Source organism: Stenella coeruleoalba (assembly GCF_951394435.1).
Source record: "Stenella coeruleoalba genome assembly, chromosome: 10".
Taxonomy (NCBI): Eukaryota; Metazoa; Chordata; class Mammalia; order Artiodactyla; family Delphinidae; genus Stenella; species Stenella coeruleoalba.
Window position 1 is genome coordinate 57,945,823 of NC_137156.1, and position 27,113 is coordinate 57,972,935.

The window sequence follows — 27,113 nt, forward strand, 5'->3', positions numbered from 1 at the left end:
AGAGATTTCCCTTTCTCTTCTTTGTTCTCACAGCTCCCAGGGGCTCAGCTTTGGATTTGGCCCCGCCTCTGCGTGGCCCCTCCTGCGCCGGAGGGCGTCTGTTCTTCGCTCAGACAGGACGGAGTTAAAGGAGCCGGAGCCGCTGATTGGGGGCTCTGGCTCACTCAGGCCTGGGGGGAGGGAGGGGCACGGAGTGCGGGGCAGGCCTGCGGTGGCAGAGGCCAGCATGACGTTGCACCAGCCTGAGGCGCGCCGTGCGTTCTCCTGGGTGAGTTGGCCCTGGCAGTGGCGGGCTGCACAGGCTCCCCGTAAGGTGAGTGTGGATAGTAACCTGTGCTCACACACAGGCTTCTTGGTGGCGGCAGCAGCAGCCTTAGCGTCTCATGCCCGCCTCTGGGCTCCGCGCTTTTAGCCGCAGCTCGCGCCCGTCTCTGGAGCTCCTTTAAGCAGCGCTCTCCTCGCGCACCAGGAAACAAAGAGGGAAGAAAAAGTCTCTTGCCTCCAAGGCAGGTCCAGACTTTTCCGCGGACTCCCTCCCGGCTAGTCGTGGTGCACTAACCCCCTGCAGGCTGTGTTCACGCCGCCAACCCCAGTCCTCTCCCCGTGCTCCTACCGACCGAGCCTCAGCTCCCAACCCCGCCCGCCCCAGCGGGTGAGCAGACAAGCCTCTTGGGCTGGCGAGTGCCGGTCGGCCCTGATCCTCTGTGCGGGAATCTCTCTGCTTTGCCCTCCACACCCCTGTTGTTGAGTTCTCCTCCGCGGCTCGGAAGCTTCCCCCTGCACCACCCGCAGTCTCCGCCCGCGAAGGGGCTTCCTAGTGTGTGGGAACCTTTCCTCCTTAACAGCTCCCTCCCACTGGTGCAGGTCCCGTCCCTATCCTTTTGTCTCTGTTTATTCTTTTTTCTTTTGCCCTACCCAGGTACATGGGGGGTTTCTTGCCTTTTGGGAGGTCTGAGGTCTTCTGCCAGCGTTCAGTAGGTGTTCTGTAGGAGTTGTTCCACGTGTAGATGTATTCCTGGTGTATCTGTGGGGAGGAAGGTGATCTCCGCGTCTTATTCTTCCGCCATCTTCCTGGAAGCCCCCCTTTTCTGAATAACTAGGCTTTAAAATGCTTAGGCCCTGGATTCTACCTCAGCAAGTTTCTGCCTAAAATGGAATGGATTTAGGCCCTAACCGGCTCCTGAATAACTAGGCTTTAAATGCTTGGGCCCTGAATTGTACCTCTGCCACTTTCTGACTAAAACTGAAGTGGATTTAGACCCTACCTCGCTTCTGAATAACTAGGCTTTAAGATGCTTAGGCCCTGGTTTCTACGTCAGCCAGTTTCTGCCTAAAACCCTATGACTGCCGTTTTATCTTTTGTTTTCTGGTTGCTTTATGTTTCCATTGTTCTTTTCCCTTGTGTTTCTGTCTGCCATTTTAGTTTGATGGTTTTTCTATGATGTTTTTCTCAGTTTTTTTCTCATGTTTCATGTCTCTGCTCTAGATTTTTGTTTTGTGGTTATCATGTGGTTTGTCTAAAATGTCTCATAGATAAAATAGTCCTTTTTCTGCTGATAGCATCTTATCTTCATTTGCCTCTACAGGTTCCATCCTTTTCCTCTTACTCTTTTATGTTTCTGTTGTAATAAATTATTCCTTTTTATGATGTGACCTCTTTACCAAATTGAAGTATCTGTAGTTATTTTAAATGTTTTTCCCCCATTTAACGTTTATGCTATAATTAAGTGCTCAACAACCTATTCTGATATAGAGTTGGAATTTTCTGATTCTATTTGTCCGTTTATCACCTTTCTCAACATTTTGTGTACTTTTGCCTTTTTGTTTCAGGTAGAAGAGCTCCTTTCAACATTTTTTTGGTAAGACTGGTCTAGCGGTGATGAACCCCTTCAGCTTTTGTTCATCTGGGAAAGCCTTTATTTATTCTTCATTTCTGAAGGATAACTTTGCTAGCTAGAGTATTCTTGGCTGACAGTTTTTAATCTTTCAATATTTTGAGTATGTCATTCTCCTCTCTTCTGGCCTGTAGAGTTTCCTCTCAGAAATCTGCTGATAGCCTAATGGAGGTACCTTTGTAGATTACTGTCATTTTTTTTCCCCCTGCTGTCTTTGAAATCCTTTCTTTATCATTGACTTTTGACAGTTTTAATATAGTGTGTCTTGGAGCAGGTCTTTTTATGTTAAGATAATTGGTGGTTCTATTAGTGTTGTGGACTTGTATAGCCAGTTCCTTTCCCACGTTTGGGAAGTTCTCAGCTATTATTTATTTAAATAAACTCTGCTCCCTTCTCCCTCTTCTCCTTCTGGAATACTCATTATTTTAATGTTGCATTTTCTAATGGAGTTGGATAGTTTTTGTAGAGTTTCTTCATTTAAAAAAAAATCTTAGTTCTCTCTCCTCTTCTACCTGAATCATTTCTAGATTCTGTTTTCAACTTGCTAATTCTCTCTTTCATTTGGTCTACTCTATTTCCAATGCTTTGTAATGTATTTTGTCTCATGTATTGAGTTGTGCAGCTCCAGAATTTCTACCTGGTTCTTTTTTAGCGTTTCAGTCTCTTTGGTAAAGTATTCCTTAGGTTCATTAATTTTATTCCTGAGCTCATTGAACTGCCTTTCTGAGTTTTCTTGTAGCTCATTGAATTTCTTCATGACAGATATTTTGAATTCTCTGTCAGTTAGATCACAGTCTTCCATGACTTTAAGTTTGGTTTCTGGAGAACTGTTATTTTCTTTTTGTGATACCGTGTTACTGTGGCTTTTCATGGTGCTTGATGAGTTTTCCCTCTGCCAGTGCATTTGAAGTAGTGAACACCTTTCTTATTTAGGTAAAGCTTTGTTTAATTTGATTCTAACAGTTCAACAGATTGGTAATTAAAGGCATTTATTTTATTTGTCAGTAGGTTTCCCTATAGCACAAGTTTTTGGTTTCATTTACCTGAGCTGCCTCTGGCTACATTTGGAAATTGGCACTTTCCACCCTCTGCTGCCTGTGCCAGAGGTGTTGCTGGTGCCCTTGTTGTTGCTGCTTGTGCCTCTGGGTTTGCTGGTACCTTGCTGCTGCCAGTGTCACAGCTGTCACTGGTGTCATTATGGGGGCACGAGGATGGCGGGCAACTCTGCTGTCTCCAGGATCACCTAGGGCATGGGCACCACTGTTGCAGTGGGGGGAGGGGGAAAGTGGAGGGGGGAGCCAGGATCTCTGGCACCTACACCACATTTGGGGTTGCTGGGCTTTTGAGCTCTGCTGCTGCAGGTGGGGTGGGGTGCAGAGTCACGTGGCTAGAGGGTTTGGGCCCTGCCACTGCTGCTGTTCACTTCCTTGTGGCCATGGGTACGGCTGCAGTCAGGAGGCAGGTTCATGTGCGCTGCCTTCACTGCTGCTACTAGGTCCTCTGGGCTGTGGGACTCAGTCACTTCAGCAGGGGAGCCAGGATCGTAGGTACTGGTTTCACTCTTTCCCTGGTTCTGCCTCCTTTATGTGTTCCAGTCTACCCACCTTCAGAGGTGCAGATGTACAGATCTTTCCGGGGTCCTAGTGTGTTGGGCAGGGGAAACTTTGTTGAGTTATAGTTGTTTTAGATGGAAGGGGAGAGACAAAGAGAGTGTCTCATGCCACCATGATGCTGACATCACTCGGCAATCTTTTCAAAATCATTTTAAATATAAAAGTAACGCAGATGGTCTGGTCTCATATTGGCTGAACACTGATAAGAGACATACCTGATTCATATTTTTGGGCACTGAACAAATTCAGTAATTAAAACTTGCTTTCTTATGTGGTGGTGGTGGTCTGAGTCAAGTTGAGAACAGATTCCTTTCCTATCCTCTTTGTTTTTTAACAAAGTTGGGAAGAATGTGAGAACTATCAGTGAGTTTATAATTTAGTTTGGATTATTTGACTGAGTTCCTATTTTAAGTTTGATAAAAATTAACTGCAAAGCAGAATTAAATCCAAATAGTTTTGAACAGGGAATTAATTTTTACAATGGGAAGAGGCCTTAAGATTGTAAATGACTTGACTTAGAGAACTACAGTTGACCCTTGAACAACACAGGGGTTAGGGGCACAGACCCTTTGTGCAGTCAAAAATCCAAGTATAATTTATAGGTCCTCTGTATTGCAGTTCTGCGTCTGCAGTTTCAGCCAGCCATGGATCGTGTACTACTATAGTATTTACTATTGAAAAAAAAATCCTTGTGTAAGTGGACCTGCACAGTTCAAACCTGTGTTGTTCAGTGGTCAACTCTACTTCTAGTTTTGGAGGGCCTACTCAAAGGAAAATCATGAGGCTTAAAAGCTCTGGGTAATATTCAACTCTGGAAGTACAGTGTAAGTAACAATATTTAAAAAAGATTTCTATTATGAAATGTAGTAGTATATGAAATTAAAAATGTACAACCCAGTGAAGTTTCATAAGATAAGCTCCCCTGGAATCACGAGCCAGACTCGGAACTAGAACTTTGTGGGAAACTCAGAAGTCCCCTCCTGCCATTATCGATCAATTCCTCTTCCTTCCCTTTCCTACAAAGCAAACCATATTCTGATGTATTGTAACAATTTCCTTGCATTTCTATCTTTTTACCACCTAAACACACTCCCCTAAACATTATAGTTTTGCTGTTCTTTGTTTTGTGTGTGTTTTTACTTTAAACAGATGGGACCGTATGTATTCCTTTGTGTCTGGTTCCTTTTCATCCAAACTTATGTTTGTGGGATTCATTTCTGTTGTGTACCCCTGGCTGGTTCATTTTTGCATGAAAATGTAGGCAGCGCAAGTGGTCACAGAAGATCTCAGCAGGTGAGCTTTTCAAAGTCCTGACATGAAGACTGGAAAGTAAAGTTCCATAGGAAAGGAATAGATACTCTTTTTTTTTCCCCCGGTACGCGGGCCTCTCACTGTTGGGGCCTCTCCCGTTGCGGAGCACAGGCTCCGGACGCGCAGGCTCAGCAGCCATGGCTCACGGGCCTAGCCGCTCCACAGCATGTGGGATCCTCCCGGGGCACGAACCCGTGTCCCCTGCATTGGCTGGCGGACTCTCAACCACTGCGCCATCAGGGAAGCCCAGGAATAGATACTCTTGATCTCTCACCACCCTAAAATTTCCTGGAAGCTAAGCCTTAGTTGTTTTTATCTTTCCAGCTGAGATGAAAGGAAGTTTTGGATGTGGAAATTTTGCTGAAGAAAGGAAGTCGAACAGACAACCCGGTGGAATCTTAGGAGCTATTCTCAGGACCCATATCTGTGGGGTCTGGTGGGGATATAAGGGTAAATGCCCAAGGAGGGAGAGTGGGGTTCAGGAGTTCAGGGAAGATGTTCTGGATCCTGAGCTTAGACGGGCCAGACCTGGGGAAAGAAGGTTGCAAAGTCAAGAATCATCAGCTTAGGGAATTCCCTGGTGGTCTAGTGGTTGGGTCTCAGGGTTTCCACTGCCGTGGGCCCGGATTCAATCCCTGGTCAGGGAACTAAGATCCCACAAGCCTTGCAGCGTGGCCAAAAAAAAAGAAAAGAATCATCAGCTCATTTTCCTCGTCACCATAGCAAATATAGCACTCAGGTCCTGTGCTGGCTCCATGGGTGTGCAGTTGCACAGGGCCCCGTGCTTAGAAGAGCTTCACACTTGCTTTAGTGCTCTGCTGTCACTCTTTAGAAATTCAGAATAATTTTGAACATTTTGCACTTGACCTGGCAAATTATGTATCTGGTCCTGATCAGATCACAAGGCAGCCCCAAATTAACACTTCAGAGGCCAGCACTGCCTACTGAGAGTGGCTTTTGTGAGCTGAGAATTATCTGAGACTTGAGGCAGCCCCTTTGGAAAACATTTTGGTGGTTCCCCAAAATGTTAAACGTAGAGTTACCATATGACCCAGAAAATCTCATGTAAAATGGTCTCTTGTGGCCCCTTTAAATACACAGAACATAACTATGAATATACAGAACAAAGAATGGAGTTTTGGAAGACAATGGTCACCCTAGGCAAGTTTATTTCCCATACTGACATGTTATGTGTCTAACCAACATGTTTAGAGTAGTTGCTCCTTCTACACGGCAGGTCTCATCGCCGTAATATCATCAGTATAATGGACCAGTGTGGTATCCTGTGGGTGGAAAGGTGATCCGAGTACCTGTAAACTAGATGGTGACTAGGGTTTTTGAGTTGATACAGCGCTGAAGTAGCGTGAAGGTGTATCCAGCTGAAAACAAACTAACTGCTTTTAATGGTCTTTACTAATAGGTATAGAGAAAAGATTTTGCCAGATTAGTAACTGCAAATAAGGTGCCAAACGTGTTAATTTGCTCAGCAGCAAAGCTCCATGTGGAAACAGCAGTTGCTCTTGGAGTCACTGCGTGATTAAGATCATCCGCTGTCCGTCTCCAGGATCCATCTGTTCCGCACAGGTCACGTAGGCGAGTTGAATGGGGATGTGGTTTCAAGTCTTTGATGGTGACGCTAATCTAGGCAATCTCTCCAGGGATGCAGTATTGCTTCGGTTTACTACTTTTGTGGGTAGAGACCATTCTAGTGGCTTCCACTCGGAATTCTGCCGGTTGCTGAGGATGTCTGTTCCAAATATGTATTCCAGACTGTGAAAATAATCACAGGATGCGTTCACAGTAGGATGTGCCTACTGTGAGATGGATCTGAGCCAAAACTCCATTGATCACTTGAACTCCGTATGCTCATATGCCGACCAGGGCACCACAGTGCCATTCTGAGTCTCCCGTAATTAGTGTCAGTTCAGAACCAGACTCTGGCAATCCCAGAAAAGTCTGATTATATGCCCTTCCCAATGCACAGTCACTCTGATAAATGTTCTCGGGTGCCTTTGGGGAAGAGGAGGATTAAAAGTATAAATATTTCTCATTGGTAGCAGGGTTCTGCTTCAAAGGGACCTGGCTACTCTTTAGTCAAGCAGTTCTAGGTCTGTGAACTAGCTGAAGTCTGGAAACTGAGTGATGGATTGTAACTCTGTTTTTGTGATTCAAGTCAGACTTCTATTTACTAGACCTGGAGCTTTTCCACTTACTTAGATCAAGTAAAACTTTAGTAGGCTGCTCCATCCATTTCAGTTCTAAGGATACCATGAGCAACGAGCTAACATCAAAGGCCTCTGTGGGGGCTTCCCTGGTGGCGCAGTGGTTGAGAGTCCGCCTGCCGATGCAAGGGACGTGGGTTTGTGCCCCGGTCTGGGAGGATCCCATATGCCGCGGAGCGGCTGGGCCCATGAGTCAGGGCCGGTGAGCCTGCGTGTCCGGAGCCTGTGCTCTGCAATGGGAGAGGCCACAACAGCAAAAAAACAAAAAACAAACAAAAAAAACAAAAAACAAACAAAAAAGGCCTCTGTGGGTCAGACTCTGCAGTTTACTCCTTTGACTCTGTTGTTTAGTACAGTAACCACACCCGCCTTGTCTTTGGTGAGTGTTACCACATGGCTGCTGTCTCCTCAGGATTCCATCAGCCCCATTGCATTTAGGTAGTGATTCCCATAGTCTATAGACTTCCTTGTTTTTTTCTATGTAGATAATCTGAGCGACTATACTAATGGCAGTTTTGTTTCTTCCTTTCCAATCTTTATACTTCTATTTCTTTGACACATGTTAATGAACTGGCAAGTTTTACAATGTTGAATCCTCATCTGATTCCTGATTTTAAAGGGAATTATTCTAAGATTTCACTGTTAGGTATGATGTTTGTTCTATGATTAAAATACTAGCCTTATTGTGTTAAGGAAGCTCCCCTATAGTTTTAGTTTGTTGATATTTTAAAAATTATGAGTGGGTGTCTTATTTTGTCACAAGCTTATTCTGCTTCTGTTGAGATGTGGTGACTTTAATGGATTTCCTAATGTTAAACCGTTTGTGAATTCTTAAGATAAATCCAAAGATGTATTTTTTAAAGTATCTATAAGCTGTTAGATTTGATTTGCTACTATTTATAATTTTGCATCTATGTTCATGAATGAGATTGCCCTATAATTTTTTATTTTCCGTATCTAAATTTGGTGTCAAGTTTATACTAGCCATATAAAATAATTTGAAATATCTTCTGTTTCCAACTCTCTGGAAGATTCCATATATAATCGGTGTGGCAGTGACCACTAAATGTCCCTCATGTTTTGGTCTCCCTTCTTTTTCAATAGTAGAAGGCTTAGCTATTTATAGGACCACTGAAATTAAAGACTCTAGGTTCCAGCCTTTTCTGAAGCTAGGCATGGCCATGAGATGTCCACTTAGTGTTGTAGGGGTTTTCTGGGATCTTCTTGAAGAGTCAGCAGACAAAATTGTGGCTCCTACTTGAACTCTTCCTCCACCATGTGGTTTGGAATGCAGATGCCACTTTCTTATACCAGAAGGACGAGGTTCAGTCCCTAGGGATGGCAGAGGGTGAGCTGGGAGGATCATGTAGGCTCAAGGATTTCACACAGCACATGAGATGTGAACCGCACATTTCTGGACTTTTATGTGAGCATGCAATAAATAAATTTGTATCTTTGTTAGCTTACTGTTACTCATAGGCCAACCTAATCTTAATTAACATAATTGACATTTTCCATGCCTTGTATGTTTGCTAGATTTTTCCCATAAAGTTCCTAGGACTTTGTTTTGTATGTGTGTGTATATGTGTGTGTGTATCCTTTTTTTTTTTTTTACTGGAGTATAATTGCTTTACAATGTTGTGTTAGTTTCTGCCGCCCAGCGAAGTGAATCAGCCATACGCAATGTGTATCATTCTTAACTTCTCATTAAACTTCAGTGAGGAGAGAGCTACTTAGGTTTTATATTTTTCTTTATATAGATTTTGGAAAATGAGATTGTTTCAGGAAATTGACCATTTAATCTAAGTTTTAAATATAATATCAAAAAGTTATTCAAAGTTATGTAATATCAAAAAGTAGTGCTTATTATTTTAATTTTTGCTATAGCTAGACTTACACCTGTTTTAAAATTTCCATGATTGTTATTTTTCTCACTCTTTTAAATTGAGTAATCTTACCAGTTTTCTCACTTTCTTTTTTTTTTTGTGCTCAGAGAACCAAGATTTGCTTTTGTTGATTCCTTAGATAATACCTTTGTTTTTACTTTATTATTTCTTTTATCCTTTACCCTTTCTTTGCATTTATTATTTTTAAATCTTAAGTCAGATACTTACTTAGCCTATAAATTTTCAACCTTTTCTATTAAATAGAAAGCATTTAAGGCTATAATTTTCCTGTAAGTACCATTTGAGCTGTGTTCTACAAATTTTGATTTGGAGTATTTTCATTATAATTTAATTCTGATTTTCTTATTTCCATTTTGTTTTCTCCTTGGCCCATGAGAATGACAGATTTTCTGACTGTCAAGATCAAAGTTCTCTAAATTGGATCATGTTTAGGAATTGTGTTATTCCTATGATTGATAGCCTTACTAATTATTTTCTGCGTCCTCTATCAGTTACTGAGAAATACATGTTTTTTAAACCCCTCAATGTGATGGTAGGATTACCATCCTCTCCATATAAGTATATCTATCTTTGTTTTGTCATGTATATTTAGGACAACATTAATGAGCTGAATTCACACTTAGGATTGTTAAACATTCCTGGAGAATTGTTATCTTTTATCATTATGTGAACATCTATATCCCTGATAATGCTTTTTGCCTTAAGGCAGAGGTTGACAAACTATGGTCCATTGGTAAATCTGGCTGCCACCTGTTTTTGTATGGCCTGCAAGTAAAGAATAGTTTTTACATTTTTAATTTTTTTTTTTTTTTAATTTTTTGGCCATGCCATGTGGCATGTGGGATCTTAGTTTCCTGACCAGGGATCAAACCTGTGCCCCCTACACTGGGAGCATGGAGTCTTAACCACTGGACTGCCAGGGAAGTCCTGGTCGTTACATTTTTAAATGGTTGGGAAAAGAATTGAAGGAAGAATATTTTGTGACATGTAAAGATTATATAAAATTCAAATTTCAGTGTCCCTAAATGAAGTTGCACTGGAACAGATCTACACTCACTCACTACATATTGTCTATGGTTACATTCACTCTTCAGGTCAGAGATAGCCCACAAATTTTACAGAAAGTTTCCTAACCTTTGCTTTAAAGTCTTTTGTTTTGTTTTGGTGTGGGAGCTCCACCAGCATTTTTTGGTTAGTATTTTTATTGCAGACCTTTCCCCCTCCTTTTACTTTTAGCCAGTGTCCTTATGTTTTTGGTGTATATCTTGAAAACATCATTTAGTTGCATTTTTCCTAGTCTGACCATTTACTCGCCTTAAAAATATCACATTTACTGATATTCTTGGAATCAGTTCTATAATCTTATAGTGTTTTAATTTGTCCTGCTTTATCTAAGCTGTTCTTTTCTACTTTTGTTTGGATTCATTGAAGCCTTTAAATTCATTTTTTCCTCTATACGGTTATATGCTCTTTCTACTATTTGGAAAGATCATGCATTTTTATACTATATAAACACACTTGTATTGTACTTGTATTAACTTATAAAGTTAATACATCTACCTCAATTACTTTGAAACACTATCTTCAACCACTCTCCACCTTTTAAATGTTTGAAATTATTTTTAGCCAAAAAAATTAAAATTAGCAATTATTGCTTATATAATATAAAGTTTTATAAAGAAAGAATTAATCAGATGCTCAACCAGAACTGCTTGAATCTCTCCCACTTCCTTTTTTCATTTAACAATATATCATGGACTTCCTTCCAAGTCAGTATATATAGACACCCTTTATCTTATTATCTAAATTTTTATTTTGTTTGTTTTTTATCCCATAAACTGGACATTTTTATTATTGGTTTCCACAATGTTTGCTACTGATGTAGACGTCTTTAAATATAGTTTATTTTTTCCTGATTTTTAAACTTTTTATATAAATGGAATCAAACTGTTTTCTGTCCTTCATCTTGCTCAAAATTTTGTCAGTTTTATGCAAGTTTCTGCTGCATGTCATTGTGCTTTATTTTGTTTTATGATATTCTGTATGATAACACCACAATTGATATCCAGTCTACTCTTTTTAAAAATTATTTTTATTTATTTTTTTATACACTTATTTTATTTTTTTATTTTAAAAATATTTATTTATTTATTTGGCTGCACTGGGTCTTAGTTGCTGCGTGCGGTATCTTAGTTGCTGCGTGTGGGATCTTCAGTTGCGGCATGCGAACTCCTAGTTGCGGCATGTGGGATCTAGTTCCCTGACCAGGGATCGAACCCGTGTCCCCTGCACTGGGAGCGTGGAGTCTTAACCACCGGACCACAAGGGAAGTCTCATATCCAGTCTACTCTTGATGGACATTGGGCTCTTTCCAGTTTTTGTCCTGGCTCATTGAGAATGCCTATGTCCTGTGCTCTAAAATAATGCCAAATTGGAGCAGTTCTCATTAATGCTTGATTTTTTGCCAGCTTTCTTCACGTTTACCAATACGATAGATGTCATAGAAAACGATAGATGTCATAGAAAAGCAACACACTTAAACTCATCTTTGCTAGCAGCACCAGTGTTATCTCCTGCAAAGGCTCCCTCTGCATAGCCACAGCTAATAACTGCCTTGGCTGAGTATATAGAAGTGGTTAGTTTTCTCAAACTTGTAAGGAAACAACTTATTCAACTGTCCATGTATGGCAGGCCACAATTGGGTGTTAACTACATTAGCAACACTCTGGATCCTTCCAACTCTCCTTGCATACTGGCTAATTCCAGCCAGGGACCGCTTTTCTCACAGGACTTTGCTAAGAGCAGCCAACAAAACTACCATTCTGGATTCTTATTACCATTTTCTTTTCTTTCTTTCTATCTCTCTTTTGGCTGCACCACACAGCTTGTGGGACATTAGTTCCCCCACCAGGGATTGAACTCGGGTCCACAGCAGTGGAGTCACCACTGGACCACCAAGGAATTCCCTTATTACCATTTTCTTAATGCCACAGATGGGTTCAAATTGTGGTCTCCCTTCCACACAGATGTAGAGAACAAATGTATGGACACCAAGGGGGGAAAGTGGGGTGGGTGGTGGTGGTGGGATGAATTGGGAGATTGGGATTGACATGTATACACTAATATGTATAAAGTAGATAACTAATAAGAACTGCTGTATAAAAAATAAATAAAATTAAATTAAAATTTAAAAAAAAACCCAAACAAATTGTGGTCTCCCTTCCAAATTAAGATTGCAACGTGACCAAACATTTTAAAGCACTGGCCTTCCTGTCTCTGCCCAGCTGAAGTCTGGGATTTCTATTACTAAGGAAAAGCCGAGAACGGACATTGGTGAACCCTAACCTTGTCTTTCTTCCAGCAAGCTCTGGCATCATTTTCTTTCTTCCGGAATAACACCCTTTAGACCAGTGGTTTTCAACGAGGGGACATATGGCAATGTCTGAAGACAATTTTTGTTGTCACGACTAGGAAGAGTGACATCCAGTGGACAGAGGACACAGGTACTGCTAAATATCCTATTGATACAATACACAGTACTGTCCCCCAACCCCCCACAAGAAGGAATCACAGCTGACCCTTGAATAACAAAAGTTTAAACTGTGGGTCCATTTATACATGAATTTCTTTTTTCAACAGTAAATACTTCAGTAGTACATGATCCCTGGTTGGTTGAATCCCAGGATGCAGAGGCACTGTGGATACCTGGATTTTCCACTGCATGGGGGGTCCGAGCCCCTAACCCTTGTGTCTGGCCCAAAATGTCAAGGGTTCTGAGGTTAAGAAACACTGCTTGAGGCATTCCTTTAGTCTAGGTCTGATTGTGATAAACTTTTTATCTCGAAAGTCTTTATATTTTCCAATTCTTGAAAAATTAGGTGAGCACACAAATCTGGGGTAACTGGTTTTTCTAAGTACGTTAAAACTGTTATTTGATGAAATTCCATCATTGTTGATGTCATAGGTTATTTATTTTCTTTAGCTGTTTTCAAGATTTGTCTTCAGGGTTCCATAGTTTCGCTACAGTGTAAGTGTGGATGTTTTTAATTATCCCACTTGGGATTCAGTGGAATCTCTGAGAATTCCTGTCTTGCATCAGTTTTGGAGAATGCTCAGCCTTCTATCTTTGATGTGGTCTCCCCCCAGCTCTCTGTTCCGTAATCCTCAAGCTTTCTTTCTGTGATTTGTGTATTGTCACTTCAAACTTCCTCATCTCTATACCCCTGAAGGAAAATGGCACTTGAGATCCCGTTCGCTTAGCCCTTCTGCCATCTGTGTCCTATCTTACATTCAGTCTGTCCACTGAGTTCTTATTCCCAATGATCATATTTTTTCTTTTTTTAAATGGAAAACACATAGTAGCACAAAGACTCAAACATCGGATATTATTTTTTTTAATTTATCTAAGATGATGTATTTAAAGGAATTATATGTATGTATACATAATGATAAAAAGAATTTAAGAAAGCCTTCAATATTAGATTTTGAGAAATGTTAAAGGTCAAACCAGGTCATGATTTGTATCAGGCTGGGGGCCTCTGAGGACCCTGTGAGTAATGCTAACAGCCTGGAATATGACTTTCTGGGGGTTGAAGGATGTCACCTTCATGGACAAATTATTAAAGCAGGAATGCCCTTGAGCTGGGACAGTGCCTGGAGGGGAGGGAAATGTAGAGGGCAGTGGCCGAGGAGGTGGTACCAATGGCCTACAGAGTGGGGGAGGGCCTGTGTCTGGCAGCGAAGGAGGGCTGTTGATGGTAGCAGGCACCCAGCCAGCGCCTGGAGAGTAGCCAGGGCTCCTTGGGCCACTTTCTTTTGGGGAGGCAGCAGTAGGGGGTGCCACTGGACTCCATGTCTGTGCAGGGACAATAGGTGGGCCTCTGGGACAGGGGGGAGCCACATCCCCAGCCCTACATCCAGATAGAGGTCCATATCTCAGGCTCAGCAGAGAAGCAGGAGATGGTGCCGGAGGATCTATCTTCCATGTGGGGCAGGTGATTTGGGCTGTGACTTCATTTACCCACATAAATGTAGGTAGAGGCCAGTTCTTTGACTCCACCTGACTTCTAGACATCTAAAGGAGAGGAGAGAAAACCTAGGTGAGTTCCCCGTCAGTGGGCAATGGAGGGGCCACCCCTCACACAGCATGCGTTCTTACATAGCAAGGAACCCCAGGGTCCGTGGGCTTCAATGAACTAACCCCATACCCCGTGGGGCTACAGCTTTTCAGAAGCTTTCTCAGGAACAAGAGAGGCCTCATAAACTGTCCAAAGTTCATTTTTAGGTTTGATCAGAACTCCAGTAAGAGAAACACTCATGTCTCCAAGTCCACTCCTCCTCTAAATAACTGACACGTTTGCCAAAGGCTATTACTATGCATTTATAAGTTCTATTTCTTTTATAAGGTATGAAGTGACGTTCCTTCCTGGTGAAATCTGAAAGCCCTTACCTTCTAGGTTAGAGTAGGTTTCAAGGTCTGAGCAGCTTTTCAGCTGTTAGATGCTGGGTGGAAAAGGTGGGTCCAACTGAGGAGCAGTGAGAAGACTTTGGGCCTGGGACTGGAATGCTACATGGGTTCCAAGGCCATGTTCACTGGGTTTGGGGGAAGGAAGGCTGCGAAGGAAAGGAACACGAGGAGGAGTGGCCAAAGACTGGTAGTCCCCTCTCCGCCCCATGGCCCTCTCCTTTTATTCTCTGGCGCTAGCACCTGGCCTTTATGACAGCGAGGTCTTCAGCCAATCACAGCGCTCACCCTTCGCTGTCACAGTGGACTCTCCAAGGCAATTTGTGGAGGAGAGCACCTTTGCTACCAGTGTAAATATGTGCCTCTTTGCTTTTGCCAGTTGGCATGCCTGGGCAAGGGCAACTCTTAGTCCTGTGGACTTTAATTTTGGGAAATTTAATTTTGGGGAGTGGTCTGTATTTTTAAGGGTGAATTTATTTCTATGATATTTAAAAATATGAACAAATAAAATTAGATCAGGGCTATGCAAGGGAATCACTAACAAGGTGATTTAAGTGTATGCCAGAAGTACTGAGAGTTAACAGAATAGTGTGGTGACAAAAAAGGAACCTCTATAATTTGGGCATTTAAAAAAGTAGTCATTTTACCTGAGAGACTGTATTAGGGTTGTCCAGAGAAACAGAACCAGTAGGATGTATGTGTGTGTGTATGTGTGTGTAAGTGTGTGTGTATAGAGAGTTCTTATAAGGAATTGTCTCACATGATTATGAAGGCAGAGAAGTCCAAACCCAAGAGGGCTGCTGGTGTAGTTCCAGTAGATGTTGGAGGGCAAAGGCATGAGAAGACAGATGTCCTGGCTTGAAAACAGCCACACAGAGCTTTTTTTCCATTCAGGCCTTCAATGGATTGGATGAGGCCCACTTTCCACTAAGTTATGGAAATAGTGGAAACATATTTAACTTATGAAACCAGTATAGGAAATATAGGAAGTTTGAATCATGAGAAATATAATATTGGTCTTAGTCAAACCAAAATATTGTGCTAACATGTTTTTAAATGATAATAAAGACTGAATAATGCTAAAGTCCTTTTTTTTAAATTGATGCCTTATTATCTCATAAGTAGTTACAAAGGCTATTAGGTAAATATACTTTTTTTTTTTTTTTACGAAATTACTGGTTTATTATAAAAGGATATAACCCAGGAACAGCTAGATGGAAGAGATGCACAGGGCAAGGGGAAAGGGTATGGAGTATCCATGCCCCGTCTGAGCAACCCGTCCCAGCATCTCCCTGTGTCCACCAGCCCAGAAGCTCCTAATTATACTTTCTAATGTCTGTAAATAGAAACACTTTAATAATGTTTCTTTCCTTTTTCTCATTTAGACAATTTTGGCTTTATCCAAACTAAATGTTTGTGGAGTATATGTATAACAACTGAACGCATTTTTTGATGAGTAAATCCTTCCCATCTTCAAGAGAGGGAAAAGAGAGGAAGCGTGATAGAAAAAAATAAGAGGGAATTGGCTTTAGACAGATAGCTAATCATTTTTCTCTGTAAGGAGAGAGGAGAAAGTTTAGACATGCACACACACAAAAAAGAGTGTCATATATCTGGTTCTGACATAATTTGGTCCTTGAAAATTATATCCAGCCATGAGATATTTAAAGCCAGCACTTATTAATTCCTTATGTGTGGAAAGGAAGGAAGTGATGCTTCCTGAGTGAAATAAAATTATGTGTTGCTCAGGCAAACAAGATTAATCATTTCCTCATGAGAATTCATTCGTATTTTGGTGTCTAAAGTCTCCTTAAAATATATAACCGAATGTCAATGTTTGTTGATGAAAATTCAATTAACAAGTTAAGAAAAAAAATTTGTTCAAGCCAAACTGAGGATTATAATCTGGGAGACAGACTCTCAGAAGCTCTGAGAACCGTTCTGCCTGTTAGAAGTGGAAGGCACAGTCATGCACACTTTTGAGACAAAGGATTTTACATCAACATGACACTGACATTTTATTTAAAGTTCAACAGATATCCATAATCCAGGTAACATGTACAAAGAGAGAAGCAAGTCACCATGACCCCTCACAGAACTGGGAAAGAATGCTCATCTTTTAAGAAGTTATATTACTAGCATCAGAAGAAAGGAAAAAAAAATTGAACTTTACAGTTGAGCAGGCATTCCCACCTTTGAGGAGGTCCGGTTAATGTATAAGGCAGATGCACATTAGGGAGGGAGGGAGGAGGCTGAAACAGAAAGAATCTTATGTTTAAATTTTCCTGTCCTGCCTTAAAATATAAATTTTATTTCATCATGCCATGGAGTGATTTACCAGCCAACATTTTTGTTTACCTAATACATCTATGATTTCTGACTTTTAGCCATTAACCAACAGTGGAAAGAGCACTGGAAATAACATCAAAAGCTAATCCTGAACACTGTCTGAAGGTGCTGATGAGGGAGAAGATTCTCATATTTTACATTAGTTTTCACTAAGTAATATTTAGGGAGGCAATTTTTTTTTTTTTTTTTTTTTTTGCAGTACACGGGCCTCTCACTGTTGTGGCCTCTCCCGTTGTGGAGCACAGGCTCCGGACGCGCAGGCTCAGTGGCCATGGCTCACGGGCCCAGCCGCTCTGCGGCATGTGGGATCTTCCTGGACCAGGGCACGAACCCGTGTCCCCTGCGTCGGCAGGCGGACTCTCAACCACTGCACCACCAGGGAAGCCTCCTAGGGAGGCAATTTTTGAGTTCAAATTGTGTTTAGAATCCTTCTCATACCAATTAAGAAAGCACACCATTGGACAGTCAGAATTTTGCTTTGTTTTTTGTTCTAAGATGCTTCTCAAATGAGTAATTTTGTCCATATCAGATTTCCTCCAAAGTGGCTACTAGGACTTCCCTGGTGGCGCAGTGGTTAAGAATCTGCCTGCCAATGCAGGGGACATGGATTCTAGCCCTGGTCCAGGAAGACCCCACATGCTGTGGAGCAGCTAAGCCCATGCGCCACAGCTACTGAAGCCCAAGTGCTTAGAGCCCATGCTCCCCAACAAGAGAAGCCACCACAGTGAGAAGCCCATGCACCGAAAAGAAGAGTAGCCCCCCCTTGCTGCAACTAGAGGAAGCCCACGTGCAGCAACGAAGACCCAACGCAGCCACAAATAAATAAATAAATAAATAAATAAGTGGCTACTATAATTCCAAATTATAATTGCTGAAATTGAGCCAGTGAGAAAGATACGCACGGGCATTAGCATCATAGTGAGAACACGTTCAGGGAGCAGGTGTTTCAGAGTTTTAGATGGATAAGACCCCGGAGAACTGGGTGTGTGTCCAGAGGTGTGTAACTTTTCCTCTTGGAACTTGTCAAAGGCCAGTCATCACCAATCAGAGTTTTCAGATGCGTGGAAGACAAAGGTCTCAGAGCACGAATTTTAAGGGTTGGACACTGTGGTGAGAGCAAGTGAAATCTTAAGCTTGGTAATATTGTCAGCAAGCTGAGTTTCCAAGCTCAGTGAGATGAGGTATGAGTTAACATTCCTGGGGGAAGCTGCCCTTGTGTGTACATGTTACTGAGTCCAAACTCATAGTGCTCGCCACAAGGCAGGCCAGTAAATCGAGAGACGAGTTGTTGGGGCCGGGTGTAGTGACTTTACTTGGAAAGCCAGCTGACCGAGAAGATGGTGGACTTGTGTCCCAAAGAACCATCTTCCCTGATTTAGAATTTAGGCCTCTTTTATGCAGGAAGGGGAGGGAGTAAAGTCCTGGTTCCTGTCAAACTCTGGAGGGGACGTGTTAATTTCTCCCTTCCTGCAGTCATTCACAGGTGGGCCTGGTCAGGATGTTTGCTGTGAGCTGAACAGGTATTTTTGCTTAATGCTGATTACCTAGGAGGCAGGGTTCCCAGAGATGGGCCATTATGTATAATTTAAGCTTACAGGCAACATCCCTTTAGTGATTAACTTGTAATAGAATACAAAGGTTCTTCCCTATAACAGACAGAGATGGGAGTGCTGGGGAAAGAAGTGGGAGACTCACTTAGGCCTAGACAAGTAGCAGGAGGGGATAAGTTGAGCCAGGGAAGGAGGAGACAGAGGGCTTTTCCCTCACCTTAGCAATGGCCTCATGCAAAGGACAGGCTCACAGCAGTCCCTGGGAAGAGTCAAGGCCACAAATGCCCAGGGGAGAAAGTTGTCAGTGGCAGGCTGCCGGGTGGAGAACACCTGGGGGCATAGAGGAGACTCAGCAGTGCTTCTGGACTGCCCTCCTTCAGGTGGGCTGCACCAGGCAGATGAGAAGAGGGGAAAAGCCTAATGGGATGACCTGGGGCCAGTCTAAGAGGTCCGCCATTCCATCTCCACCAGCGTGATGGGCCAGACCCTGTAACACTTGGCAGTTGCTGGGTCCACAGTGTGGGGCAGCCCCAGGTCAGAGGCAGCTTGGTGAAGATTCAAGGTGGTCCTGGGCTGGGGCAGAATCTCAGTTAGCAGATGGTAAAATGGGGAATGGGTCTAATTCTCAGGGAGCTGAGGCTGTGAAGAGGTTGTGGGTCCAAGGCTGAGCCAAACCCAGGGAGTGGCTCTGTGAAAATCCCTAACTGAAGAACCCCTGGCATCCACTATGCTAAGAAGAAACTAACCTTGCCAGAGGAGGGCATCCTCCCTTGTCTGTAAGTTTATGTCCTGGAAAAAACAGACACTGCTTGTGGAGACACACAGTGGGACTGGCAAAAGTCAGGAACTATGGGAAGGGGAAGGGTGGGTGTCAGGGACACCTCTAGGTTGGGGATATCAGACACTATGACAGAGGGGACTGGAGCAGGAGTGAGGTGTGTTTGTGGCTGTGCCGGAGAGATCTGAGGTCACCAGGTGGAATCAAGGCTGGGATAGGGTGGGAAACGCTTTACACAATAAAGATTGGGTTGCTAGGAGCCCCTGGTCTTCTACTGCTCCTTCTCCTCTCTGAAGCTCCCTCCACAGACTTCTCCCCCCAGCACCTCCTGACAGGTGAGCTTCAAACCCTTCATACCTTTTTAGTCCCCTAGCTCCTGGCCAGCCCCTACCTGTTCAACCCACCAAGCCCTTGCTACCAGCCACCCTGACTCTGGGAATCCCTGCAGGATGTGCTGACTTCCTCATGGCCTTGTGGACCATCAGGGGAAGGTGGGGGAAACCTCTCTGCTTGAGGGCAAATTGGAGCTTCATGTAGGATGCAGGTGTCAGGACCTTGAAAGCTCGTTGACTTGGTTGATGTTCTAGGTAGTGTAACTTGATGTTTCTCAGGACCTTGAAAGCTCGTCGACTTGGTTGATGTTCTAGGTAGTGTAACTTGATGTTTCTCAGGGGTGACAGTCACTGTCCACTTTCAAGAAGGTGAAGCAATTATCAAGCTTGACAGAAGGAAAGTAGGAAGAGTCCCCGGACTGGCTAATAGGCCCACACCAAAGGCAGGCTTACCCTGAGCTCAGGAAGAGTCAGCTTTGCAGCCTCTCTCTTGCACTGTTCTGGAAAAGTGTTCTCATGGTGTATGAGTTTGTTGCTGCAGTAATAAATGACCACACATTTAGCTGCTTGGAACAAGAGCCATTTACCATCTCACAGAGCCCGAGTCTGGCAAGTGTGGCTTGGTACGCCACTTAGGGTCTCACAAGACCACCATCAAGGTTTTGTCCACCCTGGGCTCTTACCTGGACGCTCTGAGGAAAATCCACTTCTAGGCTCATTCATTTTGTTGATAGAATTGATTTCCTTCTTCATGGTCTTCACTTGGTCCCTGCCATCATCAAGCCAGCAATGGTGGGAAAGTCCTTCTCATACTTAATCTGTCTTCCACTTCTCCTTCTGCTCCATTTCTCTGATCCCAGCCAGAGAAATCTCTCTACTTTTCAGAGCCCAAGTGATTAGATTGGGGCACCCAATCTATCTAAGGTGATACAGGATAATTTCCCCCTAGTTTTAGGTCCATAATTTTAACTACATCTGCAAAATCCCTTTGGCCATGTAATAAAACATATTTACAGGTTCCGAGGATTAGGGCAAGGACATCTTTGGGGAACAGTTCCACAGACTACACATGGTCATGTTTTTGTAAAATTTGTAAGAGTGATTTTTTTTGTCTTCATTTGTAGAAGCTCCAACATTCTCCATTCTCCTCTTAATCTCAGACAGTGTTTTTGAAGCTATAGTTTATTAGTCATTGCTGCTTCCCTTATAAAATGAGTTTAAGGAATGGCAAAGAGCGTTTTTTAAAGGAATATAGGAAAACTCAGTTGCATAGGAAAGTATCAGAGACCGCTGCACACAACCACGCACATTCCATGAAATTGTTATCATTCATCCATACACACGTGCACATTCATTCACACAAACACACACACACACACACACACACACAAATATATCTGAACTAGATCAAGATGTAAAGAATACTTTTTAGTATGCTTGGTTAAAATTTTAAAATTTGAAAAGATTATTAAGAAAAGACCTTAGGGACTTCCCCTGCGGTTCAGTAGTTAGGACTCCCTTTTTTCACTGTGGTGGCCTGGGTTCAATCCCTGGTTGGGGAACTGAGATCCCACAAGCCCACGTGGCACTGCCATTAAAAAAAGAAAAAAAAAAAAAGAAGAAGAAGACGACCCTCGAATTCATCGGAGCCTCCAGGTAGGCCTGCTTTTGGTCCTGGGAAGATTTCTGGAGCATCTGGGACGACAGAAGCCTAGCACAGTTTGTTTACAGAAGCCCGGGGCTGGCGGCTCCCTTTGATGCTGGTTGTGTAGGTGGAGTCCTCCCTCAGTATGGACGGCTGAAGACCCTCCTGTGTTGTCTCCATTTTCTCCTTTGCAGCAATGTCAAAGAGACAGTTCGGACAGGGGAAGAAACCTCTAGATTTTTCTGGGTAAACGAGATAACTAGAGAAATCACCTACCCCCTGCTGAGGTCAGACACACCCGCAGCTTCTCCAGCTCCGGTAGAGAAGCCAGGAGAGAGACCCAGATCTCAGCGCGGGAGCGTGCAGGGGGGGTCCTCCCGGCGCCCAGGGCTCAGCCAGCACACGCGCAGAAGGCCGCCCCTCCACCCCGTCCCAGGCCTTCACTGGAAGAGATTGGCTCCCGAAACTCCGTCCCAGCTACACCGACCCATCTCCCGGCCAAAGCTGGAGCCCGGAGCCCCACGCTGTTCTCAGCAATTCCTGTCACCATCTCACCGCCAGGAGGCGCTCCGCTGCCATTCGGCCCCCTTGGGCTAGCGCCTCTGCCACAAGCCTCTACCTTTCCTCCCAGCCCTTCTGCAACCCCCCTGCACCTTCACCTGCAAGCTGAAAAACGTCCTTACTGGGAGTAACCGATTTTCCTTTGAGCCTGAGAGAATGTGCCGGGGCACGCCCTCTGAGCATCTGTCAGAGCCATTGTCGCCTGCCACCTGTACGCCTTCATGCCCTGCAAGGACCATTCCGCCTCCCCTGGAAGCACTCAGGACCCTCTGTGGAATTCTTATAGGAATGTGCCCAATGTTTCAAACACCATATAAATTTAGCTTAGATTTTGACACATAATGTTTTCTAGAACGTCCTTTACCTCTTGAGACATCTTGGTGTTTTTAGCTCTTTGGGGTTCAAGAATCCAATTCTAATGTTGGCAGCAGAGTAATAGTTCCCAGCCAGAGCCAGAAGGATCCCCCACTTGGCTGAGATAGGAACAAGCCAGGATGAGTGGGACTCGAAGGCCTGGTGTCCCTGGGCACAACCTGGGGCCACCTGGGCTTGGGGGCAGCATTGAGGACCAGCCTGGGCCCTGATCAGAAAGGAGCTAGAGCCGGGGCTGGAGGGACAGCCTGAGGCCAGGGGGCCTTTGGGCAGAGAGCCCCAGCCCCAGCCCAGCTCTGTGCCTTCCCTGGTGGAATAGGCTCTGGGTGATGCTTTGGGGGGCCAATGAGCAGCCGCTCGGCCCTCCAGGAACGGAGTGACTGCTGCCTACTGATGCAGCCATGCTGGGCAGGAGGTGGTAAGTGGAGGCTCTGAAACACACTGTCCCAGCCTGAGGACCCCCGGAAACGTCAGTTCTCTGGGTTGGAGATTAAAGGCCTGGGGTCCAGCGTTGATTCTCTGGCTAATGACCCTCTGACGCAGCCAGGACCCCTCCTCTCTTGGCCTCAGTTTCCCTCCCTGCATGACGTGGGGGTGAGCAAGCCTGTCTGCACTTCTGCTCAACTGCACAGTCTGTGACTGTGTTCCCAGGAACCAGGACTGGGTGAGGCCCCGGGGACACAGGGGGCCTGGAGGTCAGGCCTGGGGTGGGGTCAGCTGATGCCAAGGGCATGACTGCTTCTGAGAGTGGCAGGGGCCATTAGCTCCACAGGGTGGGTGGTGGGAGGACCAGAGTACACTCTCCGGGCTCCCTGCCGGTTGGCCTTGACAAAGACCTCGCTGTCATGGCTGGGGGTGCTGGCCTCTGAGGCAGAGCTGTTGGGGCCAGGCCCCCAGCCCTGACCTTGCAGGGGCTCTTAGCCTCACTCCCATCCAGCCCCCAAGAGTCCCAACAAGTGTCTCAGAGAGGCCCAGAGAGGTTCAAGCTCAGCCTGGGGCAGGGACCAGGGCTCAGTCTACACCAGCAGAGTCCCCAGGGTAACAGTGACTGTTATAAATCCCATGGACAAAACCGTCCAAGCCCTTCTGGGACAGCATGGCTTGGTCCTCTATTTCATGTCCTCTCAGGGCCACTTCCGCTGACAGTGTATATGTGAAAAAATCTTGGCAGGAGTTTCCTGTCAGGTTTGGCCTGATTGCCCACGGGGTCTCTAATCTGGAAAGCCAGCCAGCAGTGGGTATAACCCTCACCTCCAACACTCTCCAAGCAAGTGGATAACAACAAAGGCCCTGCAGTTAACGAAACCACAGTTTCGTTAACCTGCAGTTAACGGAACCTCCAAGGCTGGAGGTACTGCTGAATCAGGTGTGCATGTCCTACTTCCTCAGTGGCCTCCTGGCTCTGTTTTAGAGAGCTCTCTTAGCAATACTGACTCCATTTTTATTTTCCTTTCACAACCTGGAGATAGCATCCGATTTCACAGGCCAAGGGTTCAGTCCTACAAGACTGCCCACCCTGTCCCCCACGTCAGACACCAGTTGCAGGGCCAGGTTGTCACCTGTGCATCTGACCCAGTATAGATCAGAGGTTCCCACAACCCCTTCCTCAGGTTTGATTAATTTGGTAGAACAGCTCACAGAACTCAGAGAAACATTTTACTTCCTAGATCACCAATTTATTATAAAGGGATAAAACTCAGAAACAGCCAGATGGAAGAGATGCCTAGGGCAGGGAACGTGGGAAGGGGCACAGAGCTTCCAACCCTCTCTGAGCGCCCCACTCTCCCAGTACCTCCACGTGTTCACTAACCCTGTCTATTGGAGGGTTTTATGCAGGTTTCATTACCTTACAATGGTTAAATCATTGGCCAATGGCAATTGACTCAACCTGTGGCCACTTTCTCCTCCTTGGAGGTCAGGGGGTAGGACTGAAAGTTCCTTCCCTCTAATCACATGGTTGGTTTCCTGGGCAACCAAGCCCCATCCGCAGGTGTTTGCAAGAGTCACCTCATTAACGTAACAAAAGACACCTTTACACTCTCAGCACTCAAAAAATTCCAAGGGTTTTAGGAGCTCGGTGCAGGGAGTGGGGACAGGGATGAAGACCAACAATATATCTCTTATTATAAATCACCATATCGCACTAACTGAGCAGGACCCCTTATTCCCCTCGTGTGCTAATGTTTTCATGCAGCTATCAGCCCACCCTGGGAGACCCCGAGCACCTACGGCCCCTTCACTGGGTGAACCTTCCAATGTTATGCCAAGCCTGGTGCCTGCCCAGAGAAGGCCTTGGGAAACACTCCACAAAGGATTTCAAGACCCCCAAGACTGCAGGACTCCCTTCCTCAGAGTGCTCATGATCACGTAAAGTACCTGTTCCCCTGGGGCTGGGCCCCCTTGGCATCCTGATCTTACCTGTTCCAGGTCACTGTGGGCTGCAGGATGCCTTTGCTGATGGGCTGACCTGGAGCCAAGAGCCCCCGGGGCCTGCACATCCCCGCTGGTGACCTGCATGGACGGGGGTCCTGAATGGGGAGGGGGCTGTGAACCTAGGTTGCTCCGACACTGGCCGCATGAACATGGGCAAGCAGCCCATGAGCCCGGCCCCCCCCCCCACCCCAGGTGCTGGAAAACAGGGCTGTCTTTGTGCCCCCAGCGGGTCGTCACTGAGCCTCTGAGTTACTCTGGTGGTCTGTGTTGCTTCCCAAGTGATAGAATCACCACATCCTGATTCTGGTGAGTTCTCTGATGGTCAGGAAGTTCTTCCTCCTGTCTAGCCACTGCCTACCTTGCTTTGACTTAAGCCAGTCCAAAGGTACCTGGTTAACTGTCCAGGATGATAGACCAGGATGATAGGCCAGTGCGTGAGGAACATGCAAACCTCAGGCTATCAGGGGGAAAATGGCCCCATGGGCCGCCAAGTTCTCTGCTGCCCCCTTGTAGAGTTCTCCTCTCCCCAAGGAAGCAGTTTTGGTCAGAGCAGAGGGATCCGGCCATCCCAGGCGGTGGCCAGGGACAGAGGGTAGGCCTGAACGGCTGGCCCTGCAGATGGGCAGTGGGGAGGGTCCTGGGCTGGGAGACGCTGGATGGCTTCAGCTGGCTCTCTGTGCAATGATCCCTTGGCCCTGGGTTCCAGGGTCACGTGCAGCACAAACGACCCTGGCTTGGCCCAGTCCCCCATCGCACTTTTGGCGTGTGTGTTGCTGGTCAAGTGCACAGGGTCCGCTGTGCGGTTTCCCTGAACTTGTCGTCAGGCGTGTTTCAGAGCCAGCTTTGCCCGCTGTCATGCGGTGACACGTGCTGAACCTTCCTGCCTAGGGCTGTGGCTGGGCAGGGCATAGAGGGTTTGTGCTCTGTTTGTTTGTTTTGGCCACACCACTCGGCTTATGGGGTTTTAGTTCCCTGACCAGGGATCGAAACTGGGCCTTCGGCAGTGAGAGCGCGGAGCCCTAACCACTGGACCGCCAGAGGGCTTGTGCTCTGGAGCCAGTGGGTCTGGGTTTGAGGACCGGCCTCTCCACTTCAGGGCATGTTGAACCTCACCTAGAGGATGGGGTGGGCCTTGCCCTGCCCCCGCTCGGGAGGCTTTAGCAAAGACTTCAGCTGGGGTCAGCCTCCAACAGCTTTCTGTGCTGAGACCACTGGCCCACTCCCTCCCTCCTGTACCTCCTGGAGGCTCCTTTCAGGCTTGCCCTCCAATCCCGTGCCTCTCCTGCTGGCTGAGAGCCGAGTGGGTGGGTCCTGCCCTGACCCCCGTGGATGGGGGCATCCTCCTGCTACCCGCCACTGCATGCTCTGGGGAGACTGCTGGGTTGGGACAGCTCCCACCTGTGCCGTCTCCTGTTCCAGGCCACACGGTGGAGGGGCTATCGCACCTTCCTGGTCTCATCTCGGACTTGGCTCGGTGAGACAAGGCGGGAAGTGAGACCCAGCCCGGGATGGGCCGTGGGTGCTGCGTGGGTCCCAGAGTGGGGGACGAGGGGCTGGCCAAATGGGCTGCACCCTGAGCCATGTGGAGCTGGACATCACCCTTGTGGGTCGCGCGCTGGTTCTGGCTGGGATGCACCTGATCTTGGAGAGAGAGCAGTGAGTGGTGGCTTGAAGCAAGATCTTAGTTCTCTGCCCAGGAACTGGACCTGGGTAGCATGGATGAAAACCAGGAATCCCAGCCGTTAGTCCACCAGGGGCTAGAGGCTGGAAGCTAAATTCCCCTGGCCCTTGCCTCCATTGAAAAATGCATTTCTCAAGAAGGCAAAAACTGTAAAAACAGGTACAAAGTTTATTATTAGAGACACAGCACAAGTGGGAAAGCACACAGAGAAACAGTTTGTTTATCTAAGACAGAAGCAAGGCAGAAATACACACCCGGAGAGAAAGGGTGTGGGTGTCTCCGCTAATGAGGGGGAAAGAGGCAGTTAAGTCATTTATATAGGGCAGTTCTTCCCGCTCTTTGTTTATCTTTGGCCCATTATTTGGTTTCTTTTTCCACTGCTGACCTGCCCTAGGACCCTCCCCGACATGGATTCCAGCCCAGAGGCCTATGGGGGGCCTTGGCATCACCTATTATGGCGTGGTGCCCCCTCCTTTTTGACCCCCAAGGAGGCTTTCTGCTCATGTGCAGTGTCTCCCTTGCTCCAAGGATGGGAAACGTGTGACCTCTTTATTTTTTACTCAAATAGGTTTAGCCCCTCTCTGTCCCCTCCATGACTGTTATCTTAAAGTGTCCTCAGGAGACAAAGTCCCGTTATTTACCCTGTTGCTGTTGTTATTTCTATCTCGTAGTGCAGACAGGAGGCTAGTGGTAAATACCTAGCCTAGAGCCCACCTGCCTCCTTCCTCAAGAAATGTCAACAGGAGGCCACCGGTAAATGCCCAGCCTGGAGCCCACAGCCGGTGGGAAGCAACCAGAGCAGGGTTCTCCAGGGCACTCCCAGGTCCTAAAATCCCCCATGAGCCCGCTCTTGGCCTGCCTTGGCTTCACAGCGCCTTACTTGATTCAGAAGCCCCGTGTTCCTCTCCTGTCGGTTTATACCAAGGCAGGTTCACGCTGCAGGGCCTAACTGTGCAGACAACAGGACCACAGCAGCTCTTCCAGAACACATTCAGGCTTC

General features: G+C 45.7%; 1 long non-coding RNA gene across 1 annotated transcript; it reads left to right on the top strand.

Moving 5' to 3' along the window:
* The first annotated feature begins 192 nt into the window (after nt 1-192).
* Nucleotides 193-24,310, top strand: LOC307193353. Its single transcript, XR_013830307.1, has 3 exons — nt 193-313; nt 12,310-12,451; nt 24,194-24,310. It is a non-coding gene; the product is annotated as an uncharacterized lncRNA (long non-coding RNA).
* Nucleotides 24,311-27,113: the final 2,803 nt, after the last annotated feature.